The sequence below is a fragment of the Heptranchias perlo genome, chromosome 13, assembly GCF_035084215.1.
Source record: "Heptranchias perlo isolate sHepPer1 chromosome 13, sHepPer1.hap1, whole genome shotgun sequence".
Classification (NCBI taxonomy): domain Eukaryota; kingdom Metazoa; phylum Chordata; class Chondrichthyes; order Hexanchiformes; family Hexanchidae; genus Heptranchias; species Heptranchias perlo.
This window is the reverse complement of record NC_090337.1, coordinates 60,541,591-60,561,831: the sequence shown is the minus strand read 5'-3', so window position 1 is coordinate 60,561,831 and position 20,241 is coordinate 60,541,591. Positions and strand designations below refer to the sequence as shown.

At 47.0% G+C, this 20,241-nt stretch overlaps 1 pseudogene; it reads right to left on the bottom strand.

Moving 5' to 3' along the window:
- LOC137331644 (alpha-1,4-N-acetylglucosaminyltransferase-like) overlaps nucleotides 1–17,604 on the bottom strand; it is a 35,657-nt pseudogene extending 18,053 nt beyond the window's left edge.
- Between the last annotated feature and the right edge of the window lie 2,637 nt (nucleotides 17,605–20,241).

Genomic DNA, 20,241 nt, shown 5'->3' with positions numbered 1-20,241 from the left:
GGGCATGAAAAAATACTGGCAAGTAAAATTAATAAAAATGCAAAAAAGCTTTATAAATACATAAAGAGCAAGAGGATAACTAAGGAAAGAGTGGGGCCTATTCGAGACCAAAAAGATAACCTATGTGTGGAGGCAGAAGATGTGGGTATGGTTCTTCATGAATACTTTGCGTTTGTCTTCACAAAAGAGGAGGACGATACAGAGATTGTAGTTAAGGAGCAGGAGTGTGAAATATTGGATGGGATAAACATAGTGAGAGAGGAAGTTTTAAGGGGTTTAACATCTTTGAAAGTCGATAAATTTTAGGCGTCACTACAATGTAAGAGCAGCATCGTGTACCTGTTATATCCCAGTTTTCAGCCAAATTTTGTCGATCAATTGCACCTAAAGGTCCTTTTCCCTTCACTGTAATTCCCTGCGCTGGGGAGAGGCTGGTTGCATTCTAGTCCAAGTGGAATCCAACCTAACTGGTTTGACAATGATGGCTGTTCATACTCATTTTCTTCACAATGTGCACTTCAGAGAAGGTTCACTCGACTGATTCCTGGGATCAGGGGGTCACCTTATGAGGAAAGGTTCGACAAGTTGGGCCTGTATACACTGGAGTTTCGAAGAATGAGAGGTGATCTTATTAAAACATATAAGATCCTGAGGGGACAAGAAGGGGTAGATGCTGAGGGGATGTTTCCCCTTGTGGGAGAGACTAGTACTCGGGGCCACAGTTTAAAAATACGGGGTCTCCCATCTAAGGCGGAGATGAGGAGAAATTTTTTCTCTCAGAGGGTCATGAGTCTGTGGAAGTCCCTTCCCCAGAGAGCGGTGGAGGCTGGGTAATTGAATATTTTTTAGGTTGAGTTAGATAGATTCCTGATTAACAAGGGAGTCAAAGGTTATAGTTGGTCGACGGGAAAGTAGGGTTGAGGTCATAATCAGATCAGCCATGATCTTATCAAGTGGCAGAGCAGTCTCGAGGGGCCGAATGGCCTACTCCTGCTCTTAACTCATATGTTCATATGTACAATGGTGAAACTGCTTTACAGAGTGGTCAATATTTATGTTAATGAACTGGGTAAGAACAACTGGTGTCTTGTGCTCCTCAATTTTACCTTTTGATTTTCAAATTCTTGCAAATTGTGATCCCAAAACCAACTATGAATCATATCGATTAAGCAAATCGAAAATTCACCACCACTCATTCATTTACATATGGAAATGTCCACCGTACAGCCCAGAAACAGTAAACAACAAAACCACTTTCACTTCTCAGAGAATATTGCTTCCATTCTCATCATTTTCACATTTATATTATATAGATACTGCTGTTTTAAAAAGAAAATTACAGTCAAACAACTCATTAAAAATATTTCTGATATTTGGCTACCTTTTGATACCAGTCCTTCAAAGCAGTGTCTTCAAACAGTTCAGAGACATTCTGTCAGCTTGGTCCCTGGTAGAAACATTGTGGGGATATTCGACTACCACAGTATGATGGCATCATGGCAGCATCCAGGGAATCGTACACAGACCTGCATGAACCTCTTTCATTGGTTGCAGACAAGCTGAACATTGATGGAGTGGAAGCCCTTGGGGTTCACAAACTCTCCTGTCTGTTCGAGGGATGCTCTGATTACCACATGCGTGCAATCTATGGCACCCTGCACCTGTGATCACCTATCCTGTCATCCGGAGCCTCCTAGAAGTCAAGGTAACTGAGCCTCTGCCTGTAAACCATGTTGGGTGGGTATGGCCTTCTGCCAGCACGGGCCCTATGTTGATGCCTGCTCTGCTGCCCACCTGCAGCTCCCTCCTCAGCTCGCTCTTGCTGCTGCTGCTCCTCCTCCTCCTCTTCATCAATCCAGAACACTGCAGCAATGACAATGGACTTCTCCCTCGCCAACTCTAGAGCCTCAAAATCACTATCTGAAGCCAAGTATTTTAACAAGACTCACCCACAAGGAACTAAGGAAGCACCTGTGAGTGCAGAAGCTTTCACAGGAAGCCTCATTTACTTGAAGCTCCCTAATAAACATCCTGCCAATCTTGCCTCCGTTTCCCTGGTGACCTTGCCAACCTGCGGGAAACCTGTGCTCCAGTAGTTAATTTCAATTCAGTCTCCTTGTTGTGTCGTAGGACCCTGATTTAAATATGTTCACGAGCCTCCCATCTCTCCATAGCAGGACACTCATCAGACCAGCTAACAGCCGCCGTAAAAATCGCGGGGACCGTGTCTGTGTCAGGTTGGAGCGGGTTGGCCGATTTCTACATTTTAACCGGGGATGGTTGGAGTCTGTTAATATCGAGGTCGTGATGTGTCTGGATCCAGAGTCAATGTCTGCCCATCTGTGAATAAATGGAGTCATCAAAGTAAATCACTGTCTCTCCCTCATGGCAGAGTGACCAAGGGTTTTAAATACAGTGGGAGATGCCTGATAAAATTGACTTCAAATGACCAGCTGAATCTTTTTTTGTCTAAGTTCACTAAGCCCAGTGTGACGTGTTTGCCAAGAATCCACTCTTGGGGGTAGAGGTAATTGGTTTCACTGAAAGGAAATTAGCAAACTCGTGAATGGGAAGAAATCAGAGGGACAGCCTCACACACTTCCTGTGGTCAGAAGTAACAAGAAGGAGAGGTCAACCCATGTTGAAGATCAGTCAGTTGGGGTGATTTGCTGAATGAAAGGCATGAAAGACCTTGGCATTCTATTGTAAAACCAACGCTGCCCAAGCCCATGTAAAATTGGTCTATTTCAATGCGAAGATGGCCTAAAAGTGAGTGCATTTAGTCCACTGACCAGGACAATGTGGTTTATTATTTATTTTATTCACGAGTAGAGGGTTGAAGTTAAGTAAAGTAAGTGAGTTTTGATCATGACTTTCTTACTGTATGTTCACAAGATACCTATAAAATAAAGCATCTTAATGATTCATATCTGACCTCTGACATTCGTTCTCTGGGCTTTAAAGTTTTCAGAACTCAGTGGTACTAAAAAGGATAGAGAAAAATAAGCAAAGAATGGTCTGTCTCTGTAACAGTTTATTTTAAAGGTGTTGGCCTTTTAAATGCAGTGATTGGAGAGGGGGACGAGTCGGTGCTTTCGGACTGAGATATGTTTTTTACTATTGGCAGATCCCAAAGGCAATTTGAAGTCATAAAAATCTGTTGCTAGGGGAAACAGGCTTTTCAAAGTGGGCTGCTGATGAATTGGAAGCTTCATATCTCTGGTGGACACGTGCAAATTCCCTCAGAACACCCTAAAGAAGCTGTATCCTCGACCCCTGCACCTCTCGTCCACCAACTCATCTAATCTTTATTTTGTGATCTCCCCGCTGGGCAAATTGGTGCATAATGTGCGTTATCAGACCAGGACTGAAGCAGTAAACCTCTACAAGGGGCCCTGCTAGTGCAGGGATTCCATGATGTTGAGCTTGTGGCACAAGCTGAGTTTGGCACCGTACGCAGGCCGCCAGGTGGGGTCAGTACTGAAAAGGAGAATGCTGGAGTCACAGCAGCAACTGGGTGAAATATCGACAGACCTGCCAGGCACATTGTCCACAGAGCCAGAGAGGATGGGAGAGTCCAACTCTCGCATGTGTGGGGTGATGTCATAGGATTTTTCAACTCTGCAATCCACCATGGAGCGTGTGGTGATCTCTATGGAAATTGTAGCAAGGCACTCACGTGATTCAATGCTGTCAGTCATTGTGGCCTGCATGTAGGCTCAGATAGTGGCTCTGCAGCCTCTAGCCGGAAATGTCTCTTCTGGTCTTGATAAGATTGCAGACAGACTAGATCGTGGCTTCCAAGGCATCACTAATCTCCTCCACTCTGCTCTCCAGCAGACCGGGAGGACTGATGTACTCCTGCCCCAGGGGAGTGAGAATGGTGGAATGGGCAAGGCAAGTGCAGACCTTTCACAGAATGTCTGCATGTCTCATCTATTGCCACCCCCTCATCCAATACCCAAAATGGTGCCACCATTCCCGCTGGTCCACACTGGCGCTGCACAAGTGCAGGAGGTGCAGTCAGTGGCAGGGTCCTGACGGGCTCCAAAGCCCAGAGGTTGTCGACCACGTACACCTCACGAGACTGAGAAAGGTGCACAGCATCCTTCCACCATCTCTGCTGAAGCCACAGTGGCAGCACTACGTAGAAGTGTCAGGCATAAAAAGAGACAGGCTACACAGATCACATAGGGTTAACATAAGGGTGTCTCATTTTTGTTTGGATCCTTTAATTTGTTGAGCACATTAAACCGTAGTAATTCAGACCACTCCCACGTGTCCCATGATTGAATGCAAATGTCTCAGTCAGGTGTTTATTTTATGCGTCACCTTTTCATTTCATCTCAGCTCTGAAATTTTCAATTGACCCCCAGCCTCAACAGCTTTTTGGGGGAGAGAATTCCAGATTTCCACTACCCTTTGTTTGAAGAAGTGCTTCCTGACATCACCCCTGAACGACCTATCTCTAATTTTATGGTTATGCCCCATTGTTCTGGACTCCCCCACGAGAAGAAATAGTTTCTATCTACACTATCAAATCCTTTAATCACCTAAAACATCTCAATTAGATCACCCCTTAATCTTCTGTACTCAAGGGAATACATGCCTAGTCTCCTCTCCTCATAATTTAACGTTTGAATCCCGGCATCATTGTGCTGAATTTGCGCTGTACCCTCTGAAAGGCCAATATATCCTTCCTGAAGTGCGGTGCCCAGAGTTGAATGCATTAAATGGGGTCTAATCAGAACTTTATATTACGGTAACATAACTTCCACCCCTTTATATTCGCACTCCCTTGATAAAAAGGCCAGCATTCCATTAGCCTTTTTAATTATTTTTTGTACCTGTCCTCTAGCTTTTAGTGATTTCTGTACTTGGACCCTTAAATCTCTCTGCTCCTCCACACTTCCTAACTTCACGCCATTTAGAAAATAAATGAAATGAGCTGTTGCTGATGTCGAGAATCTGGTTGATCACGTTTCTTGTCCTGTGATGTATTTTCATTCATACCATGTCTGTGATGAAAAAAATCACTGTATATTTCATGTATTCTTTAATATATACTGAGTTATTTGTGAGGTTATGTTGACCACACTTCTATGCCGCTCTAACAACCTCAAACCTTTTTACTTCACTTTTCTCTGAAGTGCAGTATTTGGCAAAACTTCTCCGAAGTGCAGTATTTGGCAAATTTATTTTCCAATCAATCTCCTTAGAATTGGTCTGATTGAACTGACTTCTCCTAAAATATCCTGCTTTCACCTTCTCCTGTTTTTCCAAATAGTCTCTCTTGAGGTCAGCTGATGGTGGCCGGTTATATTCCAAGATCAAAAGGGTCAAGCTGATCTTAGGGTGTCAAACACATCTGAAGACTGGAGTTTTAACTGAATTTACCGAGAGGCTTATTTATTTAAGCTCATCCCGAACAAGGCAGGAAAGCAAGATGACATTTTTGTGTTTTTACAGCAGTCTTTTTCAGGGAAACTGGATCAAAGTTAGAAACCACGAAAGACCCTCAAACATCTCGATAAATTTTGAACATTTTTGGATAGATTTTCAACTTGTCATCCAGGCATAAAACTGGTGCTATGGATCTTGCACCCGTTATATTGATTGAGTTCTTCAATGAAATAATGAAGAGAGTTGATGACGGTAGTGCAGTTGATGTGGTGCATATGGCCTTTGATAAAGTGGCACACAGTAGACTTGTTTGCAAAATTGAAGCCCATAGGATTAAAGGGGCAGTGGAAGCATGGATACAAAACGGGCTGTGAGGCAGGAAGCAGAAACTAGGAGTGAACAGTTGTTTTTCAGACTGGAGGGAAGTATCCAGTGGTGTCCCCCAGGGGTCCCTATTAGGGCTACTGATCTTTTTGAGACATGTTAATGGACGTGGTTAAAGAGGGCGTAATTTAAATGTTTGTAGCTGACACAAAGCTTGGAAATGTGTAAACAGTGAGGAGGATGTAGACAGACTGGTGAAATGGGCAGACACATGGCAGATAAAATTTAATGCAGAGAAGTGACAAGTAATGCATTTTCCAAGGAAAAATGACGCGGTGTAGTATAAACTAAGTGGTACAATTTCAAAGTGGGTGCAGATATAGAGAGACCTGGGGTTTCACACACACACAAATCTTTGAAGATGGCAGGACAAGTTGATAAAGCAGTTAAAAAAGAAAACAGGATCCTTGGCTTTATAAATAGAGGCATAGAGTACAAAAGCAAGGGAGTTATGCTAAACCTTTATAAACCACTCGTTAGACCTCAGCTAGAGTATTGTGTCCACACTTTAGAAAGGACATCAAGGCATTTGAAAGCATGTAGAGGAGATTTACTAGAATGGTACCAGGGATGAGGAGTTTCAGTTTTGTGAAGAGACTGGAGAAGTTGGGATTGTTCTCCTTAGAGCAGAGAAGGTTAAGGGGAGACTTCATAGTGGTGTTCAAAATAATGAGGGGTTTTGAAAGAACAGATAGAGAGAAACGGTTTCCACTGGTAGGAGGGTCGGTAACCAGAGGTCACAGATTCAAGATAATTCACACAAAAGCTGGGTGGCAGTTGATAGAAAAGTTTTTACTCAATGAATTGTTGTGATCTGGAATATATTGCCTGAAAAGGTGGTGGGAGCCGATTCAACAGTAACTTTCAAAAGGGATTTGGGTCTCTACTGAAAAGGGAAACATTTACAGGGCTTTAACCATTTTCTGATCTCCACCCTTATCACTTGACAGGTCATTCGATGTCTTTTCCTGTGTCTGTGGTTGTTGTGTGTTTTTTATTTTGTTCCGCTTGTTGGGTTTGTAAGATAAACCTTGCTCTTAGTACAAGTTCAAAGACCAGGAAACACTGAGACGTCTGATTAACATATTTTATTGATCAAAACATGGATACAACCAATGACATACAGAGACCATGAGATTGGTACAGACTCATCGGGTATTGTAAACGTGTCAACTTGACTACTCACACTAGCCTAAGCAAGACAAGGAAAAAGTTCCTAAGTGGCTCCTGTGGCTGTATTTTTATAAATGTAAGGAATCTTACAACACCAGGTTATAGTCCAACAGTTTTATTTGAAAATCACAAGCTTTCGGAGGCTTTCTCCTTCGTCAGGTGAATGTAGGATTCCTTGAAGATTACCGCATATAAAGTCAGAGAACAATGCCTGGAGATAACAGATAATCTTTCCAACTGCCAATTGTCAAGGCAATCAGACAGAGAGACAGTACATACAGGACAACTGAATATACAAATGGTCCGAACCCAAAGACAGAGAGAGAGAGAGAGAGAGAAACATCCAAAAGGAAGAGAAAGAGAAAAAATGAACTGTTGCATTAAAAACTGATAACTCTTTTTTCGCTGGTGGGGTTACGTGTAGCGTGTAATTGTAGCAGTTGGAAAGGTTATCTGTAATCACCAGGCATTGTCCTTACATTTGTCCACCCCAGTCCATCACCGGCATCTCCACATCACGGGCTTGATTTTACCACCCGCTATCGGTTGCGTTCTCGGCGGGGGGGCCCCGAAAATCGGGGAATCCCGGCGCGGGACCGGAGCCCGCCTCGATCCCGCCCACTTCCGGGTTCCCCACGGACGCGCCGGTGTGAGCGCGCAGCCCCCGCTGGTGGGAATCCCGCAGGCAATTAAAGCCAGCGGGATGCCACTTGACAGTATTTATTTAGCTATTTCAGGTCATTAACTGGCCTGATTGAGCTGTTTTATTAGGAAGGGTGGGATTTTACCTTGAACTGAGACTGGGGGAAACACTCTCACTTCAAACGGATGTGTTGCAGCCAGCAGCCTGTGGCAGCTGCCAAGGTGCATTCCACAGGTGGGGGTGGGGGGAGACCCTTCACCAACGCAGGAGGCCACTCCGTCACACAGGGCAACGCTTGCCCTCCACCACCCTCCTCCAGGCAAGAAGATTCACCGACGTGGAACCGCAACCCCTGTGCGAGGACACACTTACCGACCTTGCAGAACACCTCAGACCTACACCTTCCAGATGGGGGCCGCCTTGACCTCCTCGGAGGATGAACAGCATCACCAGCCTCAGCAGCCTCGCAGGCCACGCCATCCGCCTCAGACACGTGGAGCCCCACAACACGGTGCTGTCGCACATCCACCTGCACAGCAGGAGGGAGGGCAACCGCAGAGAGAGATGCGTCGCAGGAGGCACTACCCTCCGCACAGGGTCTACAAAGCGAGGCTCAGCTTCCTGGACCTCTCTGAGGAGCAGTGCATACGGAGGCTCAGAGTCAGTCGCCAGGTAGTCGCCGACATCTGCAGCGTCCTTAATGACGAGCTGCTCCCGGATGGACCAAGCAGCATCTCCTTACCCGTCGCCGTCAAAGTCACCACTGCCCTCAACTTCTTCGCCTCCGGATCCTTCCAGGGTGCCACCGGGGATATCACCGGGGTCTGTCAGTCGTCGGCACGCAAGTGCATAAGACAGGTTACCGATGGGTTGTTCCACAGGGACTCACACCACATCAACTTCACCATGGATGACCGCAGCCAGATGGAGAGGGCGGTTGGATTCCATGCTGACGCTGGCTTCCCACGGGTGCAGGGTGTAATCGATTGCACCCACATAGCAATACGGGCACCTCCACATGAGCCAGGACTGTTCATCAACAGGAAGGGCTATCACTGCATGAACGTCCAGCTCATCTGTGACCACCGACAGAGATTCCTACACGTGTGCGCCAGATACCCTGGCAGCTACCACGATGCCTTCATCCTCAGGGAGTCCACCGTCCCGCCCCTCTTCCACTCACCCAACACCGGCAACGGCTGGCTCCTCGGCGACAAGGGATATCCCCTGCACACGTGGCTTATGACACCTCTGAGGAACCCCATCACCGAGCCGCAGCGTCGATATAATGACAGCCACATTGCTACCAGGGCAGCAATTGAGCAGGCTATAGGGCTGCTCAAGATGCGCTTCAGGTTCTGGGGGAGCGCTCCAATACACGCCACTCAGAGTGGGACGGATTATAGTTGTCTGCTGTGCCCTGCACAACATGGCCCTACAGAGAGGGGTGCCGCTGGAGGAGGCCCCATGCACATCCGCCACCCATATTGAGGACGACGATGAGGAGGAGGAGGAGGAGGAGGAGGAGCAAGAGGAGGAGGAAGGACCCATGGGCCGAACACCGGCTCACCTGGATGCTCGTCAGGCCAGGGAGGCACTCATATGTCAACGGTTCTCCTAACATCAGACTGTCTGAGGCGTCCAGACCTCATCACGTGCACAGAGGAGCGGCCATACCAGCCCCCTCCACAGAAGAGTGGTGCCATTACTCCTGCACCCACTGTAGTGTGACCCAATGGGTGGGACCAGGTGTTCGTCGTCATGATGAGCCCCACGAAAGGGACCTATTGCACAAGCCGCTCAAGAATGGACAAGAGGTGGCAGTAGTGGTGAGAACAATTGTGTTTATTGTGTATGTGCAGTAAACGACTTTAAATAAAAACATAACAAATTGTCATACACCCTGGTGCATTCCCTTTGTGTTCATAACACCTTGGCCTTACGTTTGCGGGAACCCCTACATGGTGCTACCCCTGTGGCTCCAGCAGAGGTAGTGGCAGGTTGCTCTTGTTCGTGCCCTGACCGGGGAGATGCTTTGGGCCGATGCCCCCTGGGTTTCGGTGCCCATGAGGGCACCTCCACAGACTGCTCCTCCTGCACCTGTGCAGGGGCACACTCGGCCACCTGGAGAGGAGGCACCATTGCGGGTACTGGTTGAGAGGGGGGCAACGGGTGAGACGTGGGGGCACTTTGAGTAGCGTCCCCACTTCCATGTCCCCGTTCACCATCTTCCCTCTCATGGCCTCGGCCCACATCACCCCTTCCACCCTGCTGGACGGCAGTTTGGATGACCTGTGTGAGACCTTGCAAGGCCACCTCTAATGTATCTGACAGCCTGTTTATGACGGCAGAATGTTGCTCACCCTGAATCCGAACAGCCGTTGTCAGGGCCTGGATGGACTCAATGTTGAGCTGTGCGTGACGCTTGAGGGAGGCTAGCCTTTCCTCCACCGCAGACGTTCCCGCACCTACCCGCGACACTATGTCGCCGATACCCTCCTGTACTTGTGCCACCATTGCCCTCATGCAGGAGTTGGACTCCTCCATCACCTGCGCGATTGTGGAGAGTGCGCGTGGCACCTCTTCCAGTACCTCGGCAATGTGCTGGTGCCCCTCGACGACTCTCCTTTTGACTGGTGGCCCCCTGGGTTCAGCATCTGGGTCCGGCTGAGCAGAGCCTGGAGAAGAGTGCTCCCACCGACGCGGACCCTCCGCGGCTGCTCCTGCCACCAGTGTCTGCTCATGCTCACATGTGCACGGTGACTCACCATGTGCAATCCCAACTAATTGAGGAGGGGGACCCACCGAGGTGTGTGTATCTGCGCTGGTGGATGCTTGGCTCATATGTGACGATGGACCCTCAGAGACCGGCATGTCCTGTGAGGAATCGCCTTCCACAGACAAGGCGCTAGCAGACGGCCCTGCAAGAGAACAAAGGGCAATATCAGGCATGTGGACAAATGTGGAGGTGCGGCAGATGCCAAGTGATGCTAAGATCATTCGCGATCATGAGTGCTGAGTGTCAGCTTTCCGTTACCGGACGTTTCTGCAGCCTCAGCCTTGCCATCCGCCACGGACAGGCAATGCAGAGTGTGGCTGATCTCCAAGGCGTCCAGCTCTGCGTCCGTTAGAACCACTCGTGTGGCGGGCCCCCTCCGGTGCGTGCCCTTTCCCGGGCTTTCTTGCATCTCTTCTCCTGTCAAGGCAAAACACAGATGCGTGATTGAGTGATGATTGCATTGTGAGACGCTTCAAGCATTGGTGTGGGTGGGTTGAGCGTGTGGGAGATGGATGGGAGGATGCGTGTGCCACATGCCCATCCCATTGTATGGGGATTGGGGTGTGTGGTAGTGTTCGAATGGGGACAGGGACGGTGGGTACGTGCAGGCACGGTGAGGATGATAGTTGAGTGGCTGTGAGGATGGATGCGGGAGCACTGTGGTGGCAGTGCAGAAGGGGTTGTGAGGTGTTTGAGGTGATGTGGAAGACGGAGTGTGGGAGAATGCGTTAGTGTACTCACTTTGGCGGACCTAGTGAGATCGTTGAATCTCTTGTGACACTGGATCCATGTTCTTGTGGTGTTGCCCCTGCTGCTAACCTCCGCGGCCACCTCCGCCCATGCCTTCCTGGTGGCGGAGGCAGGGCACTTCCTTCCATCGCTGGGGAACAACGTCTCCCTCCTCCTCCTTACCCCGTCCAGCAGCAGCTGGAGTGAGTGGTCAGAAAATCGTGGGGCAGCCTAACCCCTGGGGTGCTCCATGGTGTGCTACTTCTTGTTTGCAGCAGGAGGAGCATTGGTGGACTGCCCCTTTAAATAGAGCTCCACCATCACTCAGACGTCACTGCGCATGCGCAGGCCGCCGGCGCGCAGCTGAGAAGCGGAAAACCCGTAACCACAGGTAAATGACTTCAATTATCCTGTGATCGTGTGGGGGACGCACTCAATTCACCGGCCGCGTTACCCACGCGCCCGATAGCCCCCCCGCCGAGAACCCGCAGGCCTGCTAACATCGGGCCCCATGTATTCTTATGGGGTTAATTATATCTCCCTAATATGATGCTATTACATCAGTGAGTCCTATTTATACCTCATGAATAGGTGAGAACATTTACCTAACACGTCACTACGTCAAATGACATTCCTGTGTTCTTCCCTCAAACATGCCTGCACAATACCATCAATCCCTGTTTATTGTTCTTTCTGCACAAATAACCATGGCTGTCAGACACGACCTTCACTCTCTTATCTCTTCTTGGTGCATTCCACAGCGAGCTCTGTTCATGCCTTACATTCCCCTCTGAGACCCAGTCTATCTGGCACCATGCATGTTCGTTAACGTTCCTTCCTCATTTCTTCCCACAGTATTGAGTCCTAACTGTCACAGCACTGAGACTGATCTTTTCCTTATTAACCCCGACAACTACTACAGAATTAGTTTCATTTGTATACGTGTTTAAATGTCTATTCAAGGTTATAGTAGCATCGTGGTTATGTTACTGAACTGGTAATCCCAGTAAGCCTGGACTAATAAACCAAATGAGATATAAATTCAAATCCCACCATAGCAGCTGTGTTCAGTTAATTAAAATATTCAGTTCATTAAATAACATCTGGAATAAAAATCTAGGGCCCGATTTTAGCAGGCCTGCGGGTTCTTGGCGGATGGGCTCGCGGGCGCGTGGGTAACGCGCCCGGTGAAATTAGTGGGTTGCCCGCGCGATCGTAGCAGGCAAACCACTAATTGGATCCACTTACCTGCTCCTCCGGGTTCCCCGCTGCTGATCTGCGCTTCGGGCGGGCTGCACATGCGCAGTAACATCTGTCAGCTGGAGGCGCTCTATTTAAAGGGGCAGTCCTCCACTGACAGATGCTGCAACCAATAGCAAATATGACTGCATGGAGCAGCCCAGGGGGAAGGCTGCTCCCAGTTTAATGATGCCTCACCCCAGGTATCAATACATGTGGTGAGGAGGAGGGGGAGGACAGAGATCTTCCACCCGGCGGGCGGGAGGAAGCGGCCCGCCTCCGCCACCAAGAAGGCCTGGCTCGAGGTGGCAGAGGGGGTCACCTGCGCCACCAACATATCGCCCACCTGCACACAGTGCAGGAGGCGCTCCAATGACCTCAGTAGGTCAGCCACAGTGAGTACACGTAGTCTTTCCCCTACACTCCGTCTGCCACATCACTGCCCCCACCACACATCTCCTTCGGCACTGCCAACACTACTCTGTCACATCATCCCTCATACCCACTCAAACCCCATCCTCATCTTACCTGCACCTACCCACCTCGCCAGTACTCACCCCGCCACTACCACGCAAACCTCACACAATCTGATGGCTCTATCTCATACTCACCCTCTCGTGCATCTCTCTCACGGCCAGCCTCACTCAACCTGCCACTACCTGTGCTGCAGCCACAGGGCATGCATCACATATGTGCAGTAGGCAGCGTAAGGCAAACGTGTCGTGAGCATGAAGGGGATGCACAAGGGTGTTTGAGGGTTTGTCATGGTTGTTACTTGTATTGAATTTCAGAACAACTCACATCACACATTATATTGGCACCACTACTGCCATGTCTTTGCGAATCCTGTCCGGTTTGTGCACTAATGCCCGCTCCTGGGTATCACTATGAGGACCCACCACTGTGTGCAGTTGGGCGATATGTTGATGGCGCAGGTGACCCCCCTCTGCCACCTCGAGCCAGGCCTTCCTGGTGGCGGAGGCGGGCCGCTTCCTCCCGCCCGCCAGGTGGAAGATCTCTGTCCTCCCCCTCCTCCTCACCCCATGCATTGATACCTGGGGTGAGGCATCAGTGGTGGGTCCTCATAGTGATACCCAGGAGCGGGAGGGCAGTGGTGACTTTGACAGCGACAGGTAGGAAGATGGTGCACGGGCCAGCCAGGAGCAGCTCGGCATGAAAGAGGCTGCAGATGTCCACGGCTACATGTCGAGTGACTCTGAGCCTCCGTGTGCACTGCTGCTCAGAGAGGTCCAGGAGGCTGAGCCTCGGTCTGTGGAACCTGTGGTGAGGGTAGTGCCCTCTGCGACGCATCTCTCTCTGTGGTAGCCCTCCCTCCTGCCGTACAGGTGAATGTGTCACAGCACTCTGTTGTGGAGCTCCACGTGTCAGAGGTGGACGGCGTGGATGGCGAGGCTGGTGATGCTGTTCGCCCTCTGAGGAGGTCATGACTGCAGCTACGGCGGCCCCCATCCGCAAGATGTACATCTGAGTGGGTCCGCAAGGTATGTACATGTCTCCGGACCCCGGGTAAGTGTGCAGGTTGGTGACTTTGACCGTCAGGAGGAGGGTGGTAGAGGCCAAACTTTGTCCCAAGTGACAGAGTGACCTCCTGCAAATGGTTAAGGGTCTCCCCCCACAACCTGTCAAATGGACCTTTGCAGCTGCCACAGGCTGACAGCTGCAACACGTCCATTCGAGCTGGGAGTGTTTCCCCCAGTGTGGGAAACAGTCCCATGTTGTTCCAAAATCCCACATTGTCCCTTAATCAGGTCAGTTAATGACCTGAAATACGTAACTAAATATTGTCAAGTGGCATCCCGCTGGCTTTAATTGCCTGCGGGATTCCCACCAGCGGGGGCTGCGCACGCACGCCGGCGCGTCAGCGGGGAACCCGGAAGTGGGCGGGATCGAGGCGGGATCCGGTCCCACTCCTGGATTTCCCGATTTTCGGGGCCCCCCCGCCGAGAACGCACCCGATAGCGGGTGGTAAAATCGAGCCCCCAGCATCAGTAACGGTGTCCATGGAACGAATGGATTTTTGTAAAAACCCATCCTGTTCCCTAATGTCCTTTCGGGACTGAAACCTGCCATCCTTACCCGTTCTGGCCTACATGTGACTCCAGACCGTCAGCGATGTGGTTGAATCTTAACTGTCCTCTGAAATGGCCGAGCAAGCCACTCAGTTGGAAAGGAGGCGGAACACCACCACCTTCTCAAGGACATTTAGGAATGGGCAATAAATGCTGGCCCTGCCAGCGACACCCACATCCCATGAATGAATTTAAAAAAATTCCAACTCATGTGCCTACTCTTACATCCCTCCCTGTCCCTTGTTCTGTTCCTTTATAAATGCTGTTCATTGCTAATGAGTCTGACCAAGTGTTTATACCTGAAATGTCAATTGATTTGTGTTTTCTTGACAAATTCTTCCTGACCTGCTGAGTGCGTGCAGCATTTTCTGTGTTTATTTTGGACTTTGGTCGTCTGCGGTATTTTGTTCTTTTGTCGATATCAGAGCACATCGGGTAGGATGTCTGGGTGGGGTGTCAAAGGACTGGGAGAAATGTAAACATTAAAACAACTTCCTGTTTCAAAATGTTTTAGCAAAAAGCAAGAAAATAAATGAAACACCAACTCTGAACCTCAGAGCAGTAAAACTCCGGAATCACTAAATGCTCCCAAATCCCACTCCCTGATGCTCCCGAAGGATTCCACTGTCACCACATCTTCACTTTAATTAACAGCGTGTGTAAAGTGTTGGTGATTTCTTTCTCTCCACGAAGTTGATTGTGGAGAAAGATGCCAGCTGCTACACTAACTAACTGATCTTATTGTCAAGATATGCTCCACTCACCAGACGTACTTGGGACGAGACAATCAAGTAAAATACCAGCAAGTGAAGCAGAGTGTATCCTGGTTGTAAGAGCAGTTGGTTACGAAACCAGGTATTGTGGTGAATGACTTATAGATTACCATGGTGCTTAATTGGTTCATACTCAAATAAGGTTATATTTATTTCCTATTTTATATTGTTAATAATTTTATTTTTTAGCATGAATTTTTTAATGAGCTTTGTACTCATAAATATAAAGGAATCTGTGTCTGGGATTAAAATATGTTTCCACTTAGGCTCTCAGTATTAGATTACCATCAAGCATTACCAGATAAGATAGATACTGTACAAAAGTTACACCACTGTTGGAAATATGCTGTTATTAATGCTACCAAGGGTTGTTAATCCTTCTTAATAATAACTTCCACAATGATTTGGGCCCGAGTGTGACCGAACATGCAAGCTTTATTATACACATAAAACAATGTTCTCAGGCGGTTAAACGAAACAACAAGTATTCAGTTAACAATGTTCTAATACGGTTATATCAAATAAACAAGGATGGTACAACCTGTCCCGAGGAAGTATCAAGCTGATCAGGCCTGGTATCGTAGGGTGTGTGGGCCTCCGTCGCCCCAGAAGCTGCTTCTAACTTGAAATGTCAATTGATTTGTGTTTTCTTGACAAATTCTTCCTGACCTGCTGAGTACGTGCAGCATTTTCTGTGTTGATTTTGGACTTTGGTCGTCTGCGGTATTTTGTTCTTTTGTCGATATCAGAGTACATTGGGTAGGATGTCTGGGTGGGGTGTCAAAGGACTGGGAGAAATGTAAACATTAAAACAACTTCCTGTTTCAAAATGTTTTAGCAAAAAGCAAGAAAATAAATGAAACACCAACTCTGAACCTCAGAGCAGTAAAACTCCAGAATTACTAAATGCTCCCAAATCCCACTCCCTGATGCTCCCGAAGGATTCCACTGTCACCACATCTTCACTTTAATTAACAGCGTGTAAAGTGTTGGTGATTTCTTTCTCTCCACGAAGTTGACTGTGGAGAAAGATGCCAGCTGCTACACTAACTAACTGATCTTATTGTCAAGATATGCTCCACTCACAGGACAGTGACCCAGTTTATATATGACTTCAATTATCCTGTGATCGTTCGGGGGACGCACTCATTTCACCGGGCGTGTTACCCACGCGCCCGATAGCCCCCTCGCCGGGAACCCGCAGGCCTGCTAACATCGGGCCCCATTTCTCAGTCAATAAACCCAGTTTGCAGGGGCTCCAGGTATCTCCCCAAGTCATTCAATAACCAGGGTTGTAAGAGGATTTGAATTGATTTGCTCCCCAATGGTCTCGCGCTGCATCATTATGGGTATAAATCTGTGCCTTTGCACGACATGGAACAACAGGTGATAACGAAAGTGTTTTGAAGGAATAACAAACCAGAAATATTCAAATGAAGAAAACCAGAAATATTGAAAGCATTCGATCTTATTAAACTTCAAAGATCGTGCAATTTCTGCAATGTGGAAAAGTTAACACTGGTACTTCCAATTAACAATTGGCCTCTCGCCAATGCTTTAAACTTATTTCACACCAAAAAGGAGATTTTCATAAGCAAACTAAGTCTCATATCAAGCAAAACTTTGTGCATATCGTGAATAGAATAGCATGCTACAAGGCTAACAACTTCCCTTTAATTACAATCCTCAGTTTTACCTTTTGATTTTCAAATACTGCAAATTGGGACTCCAAAACCAACGATGAACCACATTGCTTAAGAAAATCCAATATTCACCACCAGTCATTTATTTACAAACGGAAATGTCCACTGTACAGCCCAGAAATAGTAAACAACAAAACCACTTTCACTTCTCAGAGAATATTGCTTCCATTCTCATCATTTTCATATTTATTTTATATAGACACTGCTGTTTTAATTACAGTCAAACAACTCATTAAAATGTTTTCCAATAATTGGTTACCTTTTGATCTCAGTCTTTCAATGGAGTGTCTTCAAACAGTGCAAAGACAGTCAAGGGTAAAAGGACGACATTACTCATTGAGGAAAGCAAAGGGATGCCTGAATACTCAGGGTGTGGATACTGTGTTAAGTTGCCACTGAATCCCTTCATGAAGTAATAAATACGTTTGTCTGGGTTTAAACGAGCAGCAGACTCCACTGAACACACCGCCAATGGTGTCGGCTCCACTTTATCAGTCGTCTCCACAAATATAATCCCAGATTTCGTGGTTGGATTTGGAAGATTTGGGTCAGCTTTATTTTTCATCTGGGATATTTTGAAGATGTAGTTTTGAATATACTGATAGGTGTCTGTCTTACAGTATATGTACAGCACACTACAAATTGCAATCGTGAGGATAAACAGACAGCCCTTGTACTGGTAAAGCATGGTGTGGAGCTGAGATATTTCTTCAAGGGGTCCTGTGAAACATAAAGATGAAGGAACATTTCTTGAATAATGAACTAAATACACTGCTATTGATGATTGTACTGAAGTTAATCAGGGTTTATTCATTTTCAAAAAAAAATTAACAATCATGTCATTGTTGGCAGCAGAAATGCTGGTAAACCCGATTGTTCCAACACATAAATATAGTTCATGCAAGCTAAAAAGATTAAAGTTCAGAAACAAAAGGAACTGAAATGAATCCCACAAATATTCGGCGCTAAAATGTGCTGTAGATGCCCTGCTTCATATGATTTATGTTATAGATGTGCACATTTGTAACTAATAATGTAGAGAAAGGAGTGTCTATGGATACTATCTATAGGAACTGCCAGAAGGCCTTCAATAAAGTTCAGCACAACAGATTATTGGCTAAAATGAGATTGCACGGAATTGGAGATAGCCTTTTGACTTGTGTTGGAAATTGATTTCGAGTTAGGAGACAGAGAGTGGGGATAAAGGGTCGGTAGTCAGATTGGTGAAAAATGGTGTTCCCCAGGGATCTGTTCTCGGGTTTCAGCGTATCACCATTTTTATTTATGACTTGGATGAATGAATAGAGAGTTGTATATCCAAGTTTGTAGATGATACTAAATTAGGAGGGACAGTTGGTAGTGCAGACGGGATCAGGAAGTTGCAAAGGGACATAGACACATTAAGTGAGTGGGCAAAACTATGGCAGATCAAGTTTAATGTGGACAAGTGCGAGGTCATCCACTTTGGACCTCAGAAAGATAAATCGGAGTATTTTCCAAATGGTGAAAAACTACGAACTGCAGAGGAGCAAAGAGATTTGTGAGTCCAAGTACACAAATCATTTAAAGCCGGTAGATGGGTTCAAAAATCAAGGCTAATAGAGTGTTGGCCTTTATCTGAAGGGGTCTGGATTAAAAAGGGAGCAAATTATGTTTCAGTTGTACATTGCATTGGACTGACTCCATCTGGAGTATTGCGTTCAGTTTTGGGCACCGCACGTCACAAAGGATATTTCGGCCTTGGAGAGGGTACAGCGCAGACTCACCAGAATGATACCAAGGCTTAGAGGGCTCAAGGTAGTGAATGGCCTACTCCTGTTCCGATGAAACAGAGCTTGGGTATGAATAATTAATTTGGCTGTTGAGAACCAAAAGTACAAAAGGGAAAAGTGATACAGGGCTAATTCCTCAGGAGCTGGTGAGAGTAATGCTGTTAATAAATAAGGCAATAATGGCTGGCTGTTGGTGCAACCCAGATGTGTTGGGGATCAATGCAGTCCCAGTTTCCTCTTTCCAAAACTTTTTTTTGTTGACTGTCCATCTAAACAGTCAGTTATTATACATATGGCTGCTTACATTAGGTACAAGTGGATAAACATGGACATGCCACTCAAGATCACGAGATAGGTTTGTATCTTTAAAATTAAAATCATGAGACAATATTAAAAATATAATATTTGAGGAATAGAAGGAATTACTTATTCATAGTAAAGTGGTAATCCCACCTTGGAGATAAGAGAGCGCTCGAAAATCAGTCAAAGTATCCAGGGTAGCTTCCTGGCAAAAATGACTGAAATTTCACGAAAAGATAAAGGAAAATTTGAACTCACACTCCAGGTTTCATGGAAGGATCGCATCGTGCATCCCGAGAGTGGAGTGAAAAAAGGAAAAAGACCAATGAAAGCCTATTGGAAGGAGGTCTTCCAAATGATATAACTATTCTAGGAAAGGACGGAAAAATCTGAGGAAAGATTCCAAGAGGAACGAAAGTAAAGAATAGTAATAGGAAATAAGCCAATTGTTTAATTTACTGTATCATAGAATAACAAAATCAGAGAAAATTTACGGCACAGAAGGAGGCCATTCAGCCCATCGTGTCTGCGCCTGCCGAAAATGAGCCACCCAGCCTAATACCACTTTCCAGCACTTGGTCTGTAGCTTTGTAGGTTATGGAACTTCAGATGCATATCCAAGTACTTTTTAAATGTGATGAGGGTTTCTGCCTCTATCACCCTTTCAGGCAGTGAGTTTCAGACACCCACCACCCTCTGAGTGAAAAACATTTTCCTTGGCTCTCCTCTAATCCTTCTACCAATAATTTTAAACCTCTGCCCCCTGGTTATTCAACTCTCTGCTAAGGGAAATAGGTCCTTCCCATTCACTCTATCAAGGCCCCTCATAATTTTGTACACCTCAATTAAATCACCCCTCAGCCTCCTTTGTTCCAAAGAAAACAACCCCAGCCTATCCAATCTTTCCTCAGAGCGAAAATTCTCCAGTCTTGATGACATCCTCGTGAATCTCCTCTGTACTCTCTCCAGTGCAATTACATCCTTCCTGTAATGTGGTGACCAGAACTGAACGCAGTACGCAAGCTGTGGCCAAAGCAATGTTTTATACCTTTCCAGCATAACCTCCCGGCTCTTATATTTTATGCCTCGGCTAAAAAAGGAAAATATCCCGGATGCCTTTTTAACCACCTTATCGACCTGTCCTGCTACCTTCAGGAATCTGTGGACATGCACTCCATGGTCCCTTTGTTCCTCTGCACCTCTCAGCATCCTCCCATTTATTGTGTACTCCCTTGCCTTGTTTGCCCTCCCCA